Source organism: Dipodomys ordii, unplaced genomic scaffold (assembly GCF_000151885.1).
Source record: "Dipodomys ordii isolate 6190 unplaced genomic scaffold, Dord_2.0 Scaffold122, whole genome shotgun sequence".
NCBI lineage: Eukaryota > Metazoa > Chordata > Mammalia > Rodentia > Heteromyidae > Dipodomys > Dipodomys ordii.
This window is the reverse complement of record NW_012267338.1, coordinates 8,943,287-8,958,909: the sequence shown is the minus strand read 5'-3', so window position 1 is coordinate 8,958,909 and position 15,623 is coordinate 8,943,287. Positions and strand designations below refer to the sequence as shown.

The 15,623-nt window shown below is 42.0% G+C and overlaps 1 protein-coding gene and 1 pseudogene across 1 annotated transcript in view; both read left to right on the top strand.

Annotated features, from left to right (window-relative positions):
* Window positions 1–4,445: 4,445 nt before the first annotated feature.
* Window positions 4,446–15,623, top strand: part of Adh5 (alcohol dehydrogenase 5 (class III), chi polypeptide) — a 51,872-nt gene continuing 40,694 nt past the window's right edge. The window contains exons 1-3 of the mRNA XM_013029756.1: window positions 4,446–4,464; window positions 6,321–6,422; window positions 8,246–8,387. The gene's annotated coding sequence lies outside the window, so the exon portion shown is untranslated. The remainder of the gene's footprint in view (window positions 4,465–6,320; window positions 6,423–8,245; window positions 8,388–15,623) is intronic.
* LOC105995849 overlaps window positions 6,475–15,623 on the top strand; it is a 17,810-nt pseudogene continuing 8,661 nt past the window's right edge.

Sequence of the window (15,623 nt, the reverse complement as noted above, 5' to 3'; positions counted from 1 at the left end):
AAGTCTGACTTTTCTCTTACCATGATAGATGTTAGAATAGCTGCTCACAAAAGAGTTACATAATTCAGGTCAGAGTAAAAGTTACTAGCTTCCAACCTGGAGTAGTTGCTTAAATCTACCTGTTTTCTTTAAAACTTGTCTACATTTTGAACTCTGAGAGAAAACCATCTCTGAAGTTTTAGCTGATGTGAGTAGTAATAACACAAAGCAGAAACTCACATTGCTGCTTAGTTAAGATTTTATTTCTTTGGAAATAGAAGCCAGTTCATCTGTAGATGCTGCTTGTGTTGGTATTATGGAGACTAAGATGTACCCTGCCATTGGTTGCCTTTCTCACACTATTCTCTGGGTGGTAGTCTTCTCTCTCCTCATCCTCTGCCTCTTCTCCTCTGCTTTTTTAAATTTCCTATGATCAGTTTGGGATTTACCTCTTCTTCAACTCCTCTCAGCCATAAAGCTACTTTCATGACCTGATATGCTTTGACTTCTTGTCTCTTTGCTAAAGCATATGCTGATTTTGTAGTTTTTCATTTGTTTGTAAACTCCTTGAAATTAGAACAATCTCTACATTCAAACACACTCTGTACACACTTCTTAATATCAAAAGTTTATCCTCATGAATGTGTAAATAGTTCATAGTTTTTAGAATAGAATTTTTCTAATACATTTTCCATATCAAAACTATGAAATTTTCAGGGAAAAAATAATTAAATACACAAAATAATCAGATTCTGAATTTTCTGGATCTGAAATTATTACACATATTTAAGCTGCAAAGGTGCACAAAATTGAACCACCAGATTGTTTTCAAAGTGTGCTATAGCTCCCTCTTGTAATTCTTCATTTCTTCATCTCCTAGATGCTATCTTCTCCATTCCTTGTAATTACTAGGCTTTCTGGTTCATGGCTGTTCACAAAGAGCACTCTACCATTCGCTGGAGCAATGCCTCCAGTCAAGCTTTTCGTTGGATAGTTTTGAGGATGGAGTCTCAGGGATATGGCTGCCCAGAATGGCTTTGAACTGAGATCCTCCAGATCTCAACCTCCTCAGTACCTAGAATTATAGGCATAAGCTACTGGTATCCAATGCTGACATTTTAATGAGCACTTTCATGTATTATTTCTTCTGCTCCTCAAACATTTTTAACTATGCCATAAGCTGCCTTTGAGGTTTTCCAGCTATTCACCCAGAGACAGGCAAGATAGAATTTATTCACATTATTGAGTGAAACTTGTATTACAGGAAACACACTGTTTTCTAACTAGCCTATGGAACAGGCCTGAGACTGTTGTTGTCATTATGAGAACAGGAAGGAAGGAAGGAAGGGAGGGAGGGAGGGAGGGAGGGATGGAGGGAGGGAGGGAGGGGGGAAGGCAGGCAGGAAGGCTGCTGAAGGGGTAGTAATTTCACTCTCGATAAAAATAAAAAAGAGGGGGTATGGGAAGGAATGGGAAGGGGAAACAAAGGAGGAGGCAACAATGCTTGATAAGAAATGTACTCATTATCTTGCCCATGTAATTGTAACCTGTCTGTATGGTATTTTCACAAAAAAATTAAAAAATATAATGGTAAAGACCCTTTATATCCTGCCTCAGGATATTATCATGGAAAGATACTGCAGGCTAGAGCTACAGATGTCTTGCAACTACTGTGGGAAAGATAAAGCCATGGCAGAAACTAGTGTCATGGAGCAGCACTTTTGCCACTCTCAAAAATCATGGTAGATCAGATAACACTACTTGGCAAACTGATCCTGCTGCCTGACAAGCGAGGGTGCCTACTTTGCCTCTCTTGCCTCGCTAGTTGGTCATGACTAACCCAGGATCTGGTACCCTGGGTAAAACCAGACAGCCATCTCAACCATAGCATCCTACCAACCCAGAGAGAAAATTAGTCACCACATTCTTCCTCCACAATAGGTTTCCCAATACTTGTGTGAATGTTTACTTTTTGCTCTTTCACCTTCCCCTTAAGGAAGAAGTAAATGGAATAAGTGAGCAGATATAACATGGCAGATTATTTCCAGCATTCCTCTTCCTTAGTAATCATTTTTCTTTATACTCGTTCCTTTACATTATCACCAGAAGATCTGAGAGCTCAACTTCATTCAATGTGCATTAGTGAGGTTGTGTTTCTATGTATAAATAGATTATTTTAACCATTCATGTTACAGCTGTGCCACAAAGCACCCACAGCGCTCCTAATATCACCTAAAATTATGTTCTGTCCTTGAATTCCCACAGAAATTATTCTCACAAAAACTGGTCAGATTTTTTTTCTATATGCATTATCAAAATATACTGCAAATTATGGTAGTTAAGCTGTCTCCTTTCAGAATTAACTTGTAATTACTCTTCAAAACTTAATCTATTTTACAGGCGTGGAGAAATAAGGGATAATGATGGATAGAACATGAGGGCTTAGCTTCTTCTAATACCTCTAATACTCCTTTTGCAGTGGTAAAATCCATGGGCAAGCCTTGTTAAGAACAGAATTTCCTGGCACATTTCAAAATGGTTGCTTTGAGGGCTGGGAAGGTAGTTCAGTGGTAGAGCATGCATGAGGCCTGGGTCTGATTCCTTGGCACCACATAAGCAGAAAAAGCCAGAAGTAGTGCTGTGGCTCAAGTAGTAGAGTGCTCAACTTGAGCTGAAATGCTCAGGGACAGCACATGAAGCCAGTGTTCACGTGGGGTCAGTGTTCACACCACCTAACTGACAAAAAAAAGTTGCTTTCCAACTCCCCATAGGAAAGGGATGAGATTTTTCTCCAATCTTCACTGTGAGGACTTACGGAGGTGACACTTATGAATCATGAGAGCCTGCCCTCCTCCATGAATAGGTCCCCTGGTGGTTTTTAACTTTCCTCTGATCACAAGTAGACTCTAGCTGTTCATCATTTACATTGCAACTCCAGTACTGGTCCCAGCAGTGATGTGTTTTTACCTCAGGTAAATATGATTGTTTGGAACCATCTGCCTCTCTAATTTTGAAGACAACAGTTTCCCCTGTGACCTCACTTCTCTTACAGATCTAAGAATTGTTATTGAATCAGTTCATTCAGCCTTTTACTGGAGAGATTGTACTAATCTCCTTACATGTCAGACCACAACCAGCAGTACCATAAAAGCTCAATGGTCTCTTTCCAGAAGATAAATGATGTGTCTTCAATAGGAAAAAGAAACATAACTCACTGCTAAAAGGTCTATCATTAGAATTTTTTCCCACATCCCAAGCAGAAGTACCAGAATATACAAGAAAGCAAAGTCATTTGAAAGAATGACAAATGTTCTACAGAGGGACTTGTCTGGCAGAATAGCAGGAAATAAGAACAGAATGAGGTGATTCAGGGCTGACTAGGCTAAGGACAGAGTTTAGATTTTATCTCTTAGTCCATGAAGAATTTAAAGTAGAATAGTGACATTTTGTTTATAACACAGCTCACTCAAAAACTTTAAGCAGAAAAAAGGACATGGCATCAATTAACATGTTTTAGAACATTTAATAACGCATTAGATTTTAACGGTCAGTCATCAAGTACCTCAGATAGAAGGCTCTTTCCACAACCCTGCAAAAAATAAACAGAGGCTGAACGAAGGCGGGGAGACAAGGTGTGAAAGGTATTTAGGGTTTGGTGACAGATAGGATGGAGGGAATGAAGGAGAAGTTGTGACTCTCGGATTTCTGGCTGGAGGAAGAAGGTGGATGCCATCAATGTACAGAGACATGGAGGGGAAACAAGTCCCTTCAAGGATAAATACAAGATAAATCATAGACGCGTTGAGTTAGAAATATTGCAGTATCTCCTACTAGAGAAGACATCTAACAGTAGTGACACCACAAGTGGAGACAATAATCTGGTCACTACTCCTGTCTCTCTAGGGAAGGAAAGGTCCTCGTGTGGGTGAGAGTGTGGAGAGAAGGGAAGAAGGAACTTTGAACAGAATCTTCGAGAACACCAATCACTTAGGAAATGAAGCATGAAAGACTGAAGAGTAGACCAAGCGTCTCCGTGTGCCAGCACCATTCCAGCAAACCATCTTCCCTCCCCAGAGCGTCCCACTGGGAGGCTTCTCACAGCAGTGACTGACTTCCGGTCACGTGCTGCGGGCCCGGCCACAGCTCCCCTCTACACTCGCGGTTCCTAGGCTGACCCTGCATGGGGAGATTCCCAACCAGGGTGACTTGCAATGAGCCTATCGAAGGACCCACGAAGGCGTCGCCGGTGGCCCGCCAGGCTGGAAGCCACCTCAGACAAGCTCGCACCAGGTAGACTTACGTTTTTCACCTCGCACTTCCGGTTCCCCCCACCCCGCCCGTCTCCCACGCTGCCAAGCCCCGCCTCCGCGCATGCTCCGCGGGAGGCAGCACCGCCCAGGCCCGCCTCCACGCTTGCCCCGCCCACATCCCCAGGCCCAGGCTGTCCATCCGGGACTTCTGCGCAGACCCGACATGGCGAACCAGGTATCCCGGGGCGCGCCATGGGTCCCGAGGCGGGAAGGGGGGCACAGGTGGCTGCGGGTCCCCAGCCCGGGAGCGCGCGGGCTTGGATAACAGGATCCCCGGCCAGCACGCGAAGGAGAGGAAGGGAGGCTTTGGGACCCGGGCTTGCAACGCGGCTTCCTCTGCTCTCTGCAGCAGCGTCGGGAGACCGGGGCGCGGGTCGGGCGGGAGGAGCGGGGCCGGGAGCCCGGGGCCGGCAGGCGCGGGCCTCGAACCTTCGGTCCTTCTGCGTCCCGCTTGTTCGGCCCGATCCTCCGTGGATGGCGTCCGCGGTGGGCCGTGCCGTCGGCGTCCGCCCCGCTCGTCGCTGTGCTGCTTGGGGAGGACGCCGAGGTCCCTGGACGGCGGGGCCGCGGCCCCGGAGAGCAGCCTCCTCCTGCAAGCCTTGCACAGCGGCTCTGCGGGCTCTCCGCCCATCAGAGCAAAGGTCAGAGCGCGGCCTTCCCAAGTCCGATGTGCTTGTGGTCAACACCGGATGCCCAGTGGGGAGCCGACGTGGTTCTGCGCCCTGGGTCTGTTGGCACACTTCGGTCCCCGGGCCCTGGAAAACATTACACAAGCAAGGCAGGCCATCAGCCTCCTGATGCTGATCACATTGCACACTTGGGATATTTTCTAGGAGGTTCTGAAATGTTGAAGTTGAAAAGAAATGAGACATTGTGACAGATCTTTCAGTTTTAAACATGCAGCTTTTGCTGCTTTAATTTTAAAGGCAATATTTGTAGTTACATTATTTATGTAGGCTGCTTTTTGTATCTATGTAAGTTCACCTCTCTTTTTTCACCACACTTTGTTGTACTTCCTTATGTAAAACTTCATTGACAAAAGCTGCGCTAGATACCTCACTTTGGGGAATCAGCATATGTAGGTGTTTTATCACCTTCTGTGGCAAACTCCTCTTCAACCTTCCACTCCAGTTTAAAAGTGGAGCTTTCCCAAACGTGTCACCCAATGTTTCTGTTCTTCCTTCCACTCATAATTATTGACTTTCAAGTTTCCTATAAATCGGGGGATTTGTGACCTTGATTCTGCCAACACATTTCAGAAGCATGTGAATAGACCCAAACCTAACTTTACCAGTGCTTGATGATGGTAGTGATTCTCACTAACCACTAGCTACTCTGTGCTGTAGATAAGTAAGCTGCATATATAGTTTTAATTCTTTCAGTAACAACATACAAAAGAACAAGTGAAATTAATGTTAATAGCTTGTTGGGTCCTTTCTGCCCAGACTGGCCACAAACCACAATCCCTCTCATCCCTACCTCTAGAGTAGATGGGATTGATTATAGGTGAACACCACCATGCCCACCTCATCTGCTCTTCTTTATGCATTATAGTCATTAAATAGTTGATGAATACAGATTTTAGCTGAGAGAGGCTTTTATAGAGTGAAGAGGTAGCCATCTCAAGTACACTATTTTAAAGCATATTATTCATGTGAAATCTTAAAACAATTCTGCATATCCCTTAGAAGGACATGTCTCTCCGTGAAACTATGATACACTTTCAAAGGTTAGCATTCACCAGTACCCAAATTGTCCACTAAGTATTTTATTTATTTATTTTATTTTATTTTTTTGCCAGTCGTGGGGCCTGAACTCTGGGCCTGGGCACTGTCCCTCAGCTCTTCAGCTCAAGGCTAGTGCTCTACCACTGGAGCCACAGCGCCAGTCCAGCTTTTTTCTGCTTATGTGGTGCTGAGGAATCAAACCCAGGGCTTCATGCGTGCAAGGCAAGCACTCTACTACTGAGCCACCTTCCCAGCCCCCCACTAAGTTTTTTATTTATTTCTTTTTCTCCTCCCCCTGCTGTAGGTTATCAAGTGCAAGGCTGCAGTTGCCTGGGAGCCTGGAAAGCCTCTCTCCATAGAGGAGATAGCAGTAGTTCCACCAAAGGCTCATGAAGTATGAATTAAGGTAATGATGCACCTGAGACACAGAAAAGACTCACAATGAGGTCTCTGTAGAGATGAGTAAGACTGAGGCCTACAAAGAATTGGTCTCAAAGGACAGAGTCAGGGAGAAGGTATGGAAAGTCTCTCCAGCCCTAGAATCACAGCATCCTGTTCTTAACCCTGCTCATCTTTGCAGGATTTCCCTCCAGCATTTTATACATATATATATATATATATATATATATATATATAATTTCAAAGGTACTATGTTGTATTAGAAATAGAATAAGAAATGATTTTCAGTTTTGTTAGAAGCACCCCAGGAAAATCTGGAAGGAGGCTCCAGATGAACTACAGCAATAAGCAAATGAAGTCCCTTAATTGTGGAGCTTTTTGATGGGTGATTCATGGCAGCAGGGCCAGGCATCAGTGGATTTGTGTTCCTGTGCTGTTCAGCCTCACAAGAGAAAGAAAATTACAGAGGTCTCTTGAACAAGGCAGCCAGCTCTAGCCTTGACATTTATAAACTTGTTCCTTTTAGCATTCTCTTCTCTACTTGTTTTTAGACATAAAGTTAATGCTTGAAAGTAGTGGGTGTTTCCTTAATATCCTATGAAAAGGTTACATTTGAGAAAAAGGGTCACAGCTCTCTTTTTTTTTTGGGGGGGGGAGTCCGGTCGTGGGGCCTGAACTCTGGGCCTGGGCGCTGTCCCTCAGCTCTTCAGCTCAAGCCTAGTGCTCTACCACTTGAGCCACAGCCACTTCCCGGCTTTTTTTTTTTCTTTTTGCTTATGTGGTGCTGAGGAATCGAACCCAGGGCTTCAGGCATGAGAGGCAAGCACTCTACCACTGAGCCAACTTCCCAGCCCTCACAGCTCTCTTTAAGTTGGCAAATTAAGCAGGTTGTGAGTTTTGCCACCAATGAAGACAGTGTCTGTCCTGGGAAGTAAGGTGAGCTGTTTGCAACAGGATGGGTTCAGTTCTCATTCCTGGGAAACAGCTAATGGGTGGCAAAGAATGTTACACTTCACAGACACATGCAGGCCAGAAGCAGAGCAGTGCAAGAGCTCTGAGAGTTCTGTGCTTTAGTGGCTCAGAAAGATAAGATTCTTGAGAGCCAGAGAGAGAGGAGTTAAAGGCTTATGCACTACTTATCTTTAGTGGCAGAAAAGGTCTGCTGTGACTGAAAGCTCTTAGTTTGGACCCAGACTCCAGGAGACACCTGGCATATAAGAAATCCTATTTCCCTACAGGAAACCAGCAATGAGAAAGTCATGATGTTCCTTTTCACACCTGAAAATACAGTGCCCATAATACCATCTCTTACTTTAACCTGCCTACAGAACAAACAAAGAGAATAGTGGGGCATTTTTCATTTCATAGAAATGTACCACCAAGCCGGGCGCCTGTGGCTCACGCCTGTAATCCTAGCTACTCAGGAGGCTGAGATCTGAGGATCGCGGTTCAAAGCCAGCCCAGGCAGGAGAGACCGTGAGACTCCTATCTCCAATAAACCACTAGAAAACTGGAAGTGGCTTTGTAGCTCAAGTGGTAGAGCACTCACCCTGAGCTGAAGAGCTGAGGGACAGCGCCCAGGCCCAGAGTTCAAGCCCCACAACCACCAAAAAAAAAGAAATGCACCACCAGCAAATGCTACCAGGATTCATTGTGAGGACTCCTTGGGTTGCAAACACTACTAACTTTCAGGAAGTTAAACTCTGAATGAAATGTCCCTCAAAGTTAACAGAATGCTTTGTGTGGTAAAGTACCTTTCGTCGACTTGGCGACTCTCCCTGAATTGCATGATCTCACACTCTGATGCCTTTTATTTTAATCTCCTTGTAGATCATTGCCACTGCTGTCTGCCACGCTGATGCCTATACCCTGAGTGGAGCCGATCCTGAGGGTTGTTTTCCAGTGATCTTGGGACATGAAAGTGCTAGAATTGTGGAAAGTGTTGGCCAAAGAGTGACTAAGCTAAAGGCAGGTGAGCAAAGCATTTGAACCACTTACCTCATGATTTTGGTTCATTTCTATAGAGAAATTACTTTTCTGATACACTGCATAGATGATTATGTATGAATAGTTATCACCAAGGAAAATCATCAAGATTGATGTCTTCATCTTGGAAGCACGATATTGGGATTTATTCCCCTCTCATTCTGCAGGCTTGCTGTATATTTGACATTGTTTTAAGTACACTTCCAAAGCCAATCTTGGCAATTTAAAAAAAATGATTTTTAGGTACAGTAGTGAATCATTTTATTTACATAAAAACCTTTGAAGTATACTTTTCTTTTTGGGGGGAGGGTGTCAGTGTTTGGTCTTGAACTCTAGGCCTGGGCGCTGTCCCTCAGCTCTTAAGCTCTTCAGCAAGCACTCTACCATTTGGGCTTCAGTGCTTCTTCTGAATTTCTTATGGTTTATTGGAGATAACAGTCTCACGTATTTTCCTGCCCAGGCTGGCTTTGAGCCAAGATCCTCAGATCTCTGCTTCCTGAATAACTAGGATTACAGGTGTGAGCCACCAGTGCCCTGCTTTGAAGCATACTTTTTTTGCACGGTCAGTGTCAGAACGCTATTCTGTAAGTAGTTTCAGATCTTGATGTGAATGTGTGGAACTGCATCAGCAGACAGGAATGAATGTTTGAGGCTGCTGTATTGATAGAATCACATTTCTTAACTCGGGATCATATCTGCGTGTTTGCTTTCCAGGAGATACAGTCATCCCACTGTACATCTCACAGTGTGGAGAGGGCAAATTCTGTCTCAATCCTAAAACAAACGTGTGCCAGAAGATCAGGTTGGTGTTCTTTTATTATACTTTGGTTTGTTTTTTAATTTTTTTTTTGAGACAGGATATTCCCACCTAACCTAGATTGTCTTGCTACTTCCCATCCTCCTACAGTCTCCCAAATGCAGCTTTTTTTAATTAATTACTTTTACTGTTATTGTAAAGGTGATGTACAGAGGGGATTACAATTACATTAGTGAGGTAATGACTGTATTTCCTTTTGTACAGTGTCTTCTGTTCCCTCACTCTCTCCCAGTCATATCCAGCTATTCTTAAAACAAGAGGATGTATTTGTAGTATTTGTGTTCACTTTTACATGAATTATTTCATCCCATCTTTCACGTTACCTGTCACCATCATTCATTTTCCTGTTTTCCAGTATGACAATGTCAAGACTCAGAAGTTAAATTGTTCAGTGTCACAGCCATTAAGTTACAAATCAGAATTTTCTGAACCTGTTCTCTTCTTATAATCCCTTTTTATAAGGAAGGGGATGTTTCAAGATTAAGTATAATCGTTTAATGGGCCATTTTGTTGTCCATGTAATCAAAGTAATAGAGTAATAAAAGTTACCTCGAGGTTACTGTGAAGCTTAGGAGAGAGAACATAACCTTTTGATTTAGAAAAGGTAATTTACCTTATTGTTAGCTGATACCATATTCAGGACTGCTGATTGGAGTAATTGGAGGCAGTTTTTTGTGGGGTTTTTTTGTGGATTTTCTCTTTGTCTATGTATTCACACATAACAACAAAGGATTTATTTGAGTGTACAAGTTACAGAGTTTTATTTTGTTTAAATGATTACTGGGATAGGGTGGAGTGCTTGCCTAGCATGCATGAGGCCCCGGGTTCAATTCTTCAGTACCACATAAGCAAAAAACAATAATAAAATTATTACAGGGTGCACTTAGCTCATGCTTGTAATCTTAGCTCCTAGGGAAGCATAGATCAGGAGGATTATGGTTAAAGGCCAGCCTGGGCAAAAAATTAGTAAGACCTCATCTCATTTTGTAAGCCAGCTGTCCTGTAATCCTAGCTTCTCAGGAGTCTGAGATGTGAGGATCGCAGTTCAAAGCCAGCCTGGGCAGGAAAGTCTGTGAGACTTTTATCACTAATAAACCACTCAGAAAACCAGAAGTGGCCCTGTGGCTCAAGTGGTAGAGTGCTTGCTTTGAGCTGAAGAGCTGAGAGATAGCGCCCAGGCCCAGAGATCAAGCCCCATGACCAACCAAAAAAAAAAAAAAAAACCTCAGGATACCTGTCCCACTTAAGAAACTGCTATGCAAACCAGATTTTTTTAGACTACTTGGAAACAAATGATATAAATATGTTAAAATAAAGCTTTCATTGTTATCTGTTCAAGTTCTGGAATAGATGAATAGGCATTTGAATTATAGAATTATAATTTAATTATCAGCCAGAAAAGAGTAACACAGATATGAAATTATCTGCATTCCATCAGAAAGAAACACAAGTGTTGATATTGGAAGAATATAATGTTTGTCTTCATGCAGCCATTTTTTGTATGCGTGTGTGTGTGTGTGTGTGTGTGTGTGTGTGTGTGTTTAGTATTGGGCTTCACTCAGGGCCTCCTCCCCTTACTTTTTGCTCAAGGCTTATCCTCTTCCACTTGAGCCTTTCCTCCACTTCCTACAATTATTAAATAAAGCGGAGCTGTAAAAACACTCCCTTTTTTCAGCAAACCAGTGAGTGGCTGTCTGAGCAGATGTGGCACAGGGAAGAGGGCCCTGTCACTACTCAGGGAACTTTCTCCCCTTATTGTATCTGCTTCTCATTGCTGAAATCAGATCCCATAGTTACTAGTTTCCTGCTGTATTTTATCCCAGAGACGTTTTCTGGTGTCTAGAAGGGAAGGGGCAGAAATGAAAGTGGAGACAAGACATGCATGAAAATGTTACCATGCAATCCCTTCTCCCCATATAACTGATATAAGTCGAGAGAAATGATTTTTTATTGAACAGTGGAGGGAGAAAAAAAGTAGAGACAAGATATGGGGGGTGGAAAATTCTCTCTTATAATCATGTTGTCATTATTCTACAGTCTGCATCTGACCAACAAATGGCTGCTTCAATATTGAGGGCTTTTGTGTTTCAGCTTCCGCTGCGTCCTCCTGTTCTGATCCCAGCTGCTGAGGGTGGAGCACAAGCCTCCTGAGCTCCCCTGAGCTTCTTCACCTCCCAGATGACTCCATTGCTATCAGTGAGGTCAACATTGGAAGAAGGATACTGTGGAATCTTCAGAAGGAAAACTATTATAAAACTAACCCTTTTTGGGCACAATACTGATGAAATTAGTTTTGTATCAATGCTAATAATCACACTTTAAATTTGTTTTATTTTAGGCTTCAACTTGTATTTATCTTAAACATATGTATTGTGTGAAATGCTTCCCTCCCATCTTGCTTCAGAAGTACTTTTACCAATATTCTGAGGGGGAAGATGAGGAAGATGGGTGAGAAGAGGGATGACTAAGTCTGAGCCTGACATGCATTGAATTAAATTCTCCTAGTTGGTGTTGTAGAGTTTTTGATTATTAATCCTGATTCAAAAAGAACTATTCGACAGTCACTTTTACAATCCTGCTACAAACAGAACTGCATCTTTTCTATTTATCTTAACATGCTAGATAGATTTACAAACTTGGAGCTGAGCTTGGACTTGAGCCATTCCCTTTCTCTGTCCAATCTATTTAAGTTTAAATAGATGAAGAATTTGGGGTAGAGGGTTAGAGGTTTGCATAATTATTAAACAATTCTGGTCAGAGGTGTATTCTGGTGGATCATTCTCCCAGACAGGAGCTCGTGTCTGTGCCTGGAAAATGTCCTGAAGCGTTTATTTTGCTTCTTCCCATGGCATGCCATGCTTACATTATGAAATCATACCTGGGAGCAAAAAGAATAAAGATAAACAGAATCTCAAACAAATGCAGAATCTCTTAAATATCCATGTAGTAGTGCCAGAATGAGAACAAAGAGAAAAGGGAGTAGAAAATGCTTAAAGAAGAAATAGATATAAATGGCCAAATGTTTTTCTTTATAAACATTAATCTACACATCCTGGAAACCAAACAAATTCAAGGAGAGGATAAACACAAAGAGCTCTACAAATATGCCACAGTTAAAAAAGCCTAAGGGAAAAAAATTTTTAAGCAGCAAGACAAATGTGATTCCTCAATTATGCAACAGTCTCTATAAGCTTAACTGGCTTCACATCAGAAACAATGGAGACGGTATATAACAGATAGTGGCATAATATATTCAAAGAATTCAAAGGAAAACAGTGCCAGTTAGAATACTATATTCAGTTTAACCATCTCCCACAGATGAAGTAAAAGACACTTCAACATTTTAAAAAATGACTGGGACAAGCAGAAAAGGTCAAAATTATATACATATGACTAAGATGATGCTAAGTGAAATGAACCCCAAGATAGGGACATAAGAGGTTTTATCTTCATTGCTGTTGTTTCTAATGTACTTGTAATGTGCCATGTGATTTTTTGGTTTCTTTTGTATGTTCTTCCCCCAATGTATAACCCCTGTTTTCACAGTATTTGATTCTGGTGCCCTGCATCTTGTATATACATTTTTCTAATTTGGGGAGGGGAAGAGATATAAGAAAATGCTAAAATAAGGATACAGGTTGACCCATTGTAACAATTAGATGAACAAACACCACGTTGAAAATGAACTTTATAACTTGGCCAGGTTGGGGAAGGGAGGGAGTTGGGGGGAAGTGTGGGGAGAGGGGAGGGAAAAGATGTTAGGGAAAAACAAAAGAGGAGGTAACAGTACTCAATAGTAAATGCACACATTACCTTATTCATGTAACTAACCCCTCTGTACACTATCTTTACAATAAAAATATATTTTTTGAAAAAGAAAATACAAAAAAAAGAAAAATGTTAGTAGAATTTATCAGAAGTCCAGCCTACATGAAGAAAAGTTCCTAAATTCTTCCTAGACAGAAGGAACACCTTAAAAATCATTCTAGCTGGCGCCAGTGGCTCACACCTATAATCCTACCTACTCAGGAGGTTGAGATCTCAGGATCACAGTTCAAAGCCAACCCAGGCAGAAAAATCCATAAGACTCTTATCTCCAATTAACCACCAGAAAACCGAAAGTGGTACTGTGGCTCAAGTGGTATAGCACTCACCTTGAGCTGAATAGCTGAAAGACAGCATCCAAGTCCAGAGTACAAACCCCATAACCAAAAAAAAAAAAAAAATTCTATGAGGTTAGTACCACTCTAATATCAAAAACAAAGGTAGTATAATAAAAGAAATATAGAACTTGTATCCCTGATTTAAAAAAAAGAAAAACAGATGCAGAAATCTTCAATGAGAGATCAGCAAACTAAATAAACATTAAAAAGAATCTCATACCCTAAACATACAAGATTTATTTTGGATATGATGGGTTGAGTATAGTAAACGGTTACCAAATATTCATACATTGGAAGACTTGATCACCAGCTGGGGATGCTATTAGAAAGTGGTGGAAACTTCAGGAAGATGCCCTGATGGCTTTAGACCTCACTCTTCACAGGCTCAAAAGTATAAAACTAAATTTTTTTGAAAGATTTTGCTCAGAGAAGACATTCAAGTCACCCAGGACTCCCTAGGGAAGTACTTCCCCAGAATTTGTTTCTGCAGAAATTAGTTCCCTATGTGCATCCATCCAGGCATTTAGAGGACTCTGTAACCATGACATGAAGAGGCCCAGCTATTTTTGGAGGTTGCATACCTTGGCAATGTGTTACTAGTTTTGCATGCATGCAGAATGCAAGAATTACAGAGTAAAAGAGGAAACTGGCATTTCAAAGGAAAGTGCGAGGCCAGACTGTAAGGTAGATTTTGAGACCTTACTAAAAGTTCCTGAGAGGACAATACATGAAGCTGTAAGAGCAAAGCCCAAGCTGTATGAACACCCCAAGAAGTTGGAGAGACCAGGAACCTACCTACTAAAGAAAGCTACAGATACCCAGCCACTAGTGGCTCATGCCTGTAATCCTACTCAGGAGGCTGACATCTGAGGATCTTGGTTCAAAGCCAGCCCAGGCAGGAAAGTCTGTGAGACTCTTATCCCCAATAAACCAACAGAATACTGGAAATCACACTGTGGTGGAAGGGAAGGGAGGGGAGGGAGTTACAGAGAACAGATTCATAACTAGAAATAGACATGGGATTCTGCCAGCAAGGCTAGGGGTAGGAATGTTCAAGTTCATTAGACCTCACATCATGTTCTCTGGTAGGCAGAACAGTATGACTTTGAAAGAATTCTCACTAAATTACTCCATAACAAGAGGCAGCCAGATAATTGTTATTTACAAGCCAGAAAATTTAAGTGAGATAAGACTGGATACATTACCCAATAAAACTGAACTTTGTACTTTCAGTGAAATCTTGCAGTTTGGATCTGAAATAAATTACCAAACAAAGTATTTACAAATCCTGGTAATATAGGCTCATTTCAAAAATTGAAGTAAAACATTGGCTGTTTTTCTGGCTGAACATGATTAATAGAAGAATACTGAACTTTTGTGAGGAAATTATTTCAGAATGCCAAGGTTGCTTTCTTTAGGGTTTTGCAGAAATAGCGTATTGTTGGATTGCTTGGTTCTGTCTTCTAGTCAACTATATGGAAACTAAAGAACATGCACTTCCAACATGAGCCCTTTTCCCAGCTTGCAAAATGTTTTCATTTTTCACTGTACAAGAACTCTCTGATCAGAAAAAAAGATACTTCAAGACCTTTCTTTGTCTTGCTCTGAGAAGTAGCTTTTGACAATAACAAATGGGATGATGTCTATCACTTTGTTGATATACCATAGTTTACAAACACCTAGCTGTTTCCTTTAATATCCAACAGAATTCAACCAGGTGCCAATAGCTCATGCTTGCAATTCTAGCTACTAAGGAAGCTAAGATCTGAGGTTCACAGTTCAAAGCCAGTATGGGAATGGAAAACCATGAATTTTTTTTGGGGGGGGTCCGGCCATGGGGCCTGAACTCTGGGCCTGGGCACTGTCCCTCAGCTCTTCAGCTCAAGGCTAGCGCTCTACACTTGAGCCACAGCGCCACTTCCAGCTTTTTTCTTTTTGTTTATGTGGTGCTGAGGAATTGAACCCAGGGCCTCATGCATGCAAGGCAAGCGCTCTACCACTGAGCCACCTTCCCAGCCCCATGAAATTTTTATTGCTAAGTGGAGCTGTGGCTCAAGTGGTAGAGCACTAGGCCTTGAGCAGACAGTCTCCAAGTCCTAAGTTCAAACCCCAAGACTTGCACAGACAGACAGACAGACAGACAGACAGACAGACAGAAAGAAAGAAAGAAAGAAAGAAAGAAAGAAAGAAAGAAAGAAAGAAAGAAAGAAAGAAAGAAAGGAAGGAAGGAAGGAAAGAAGGA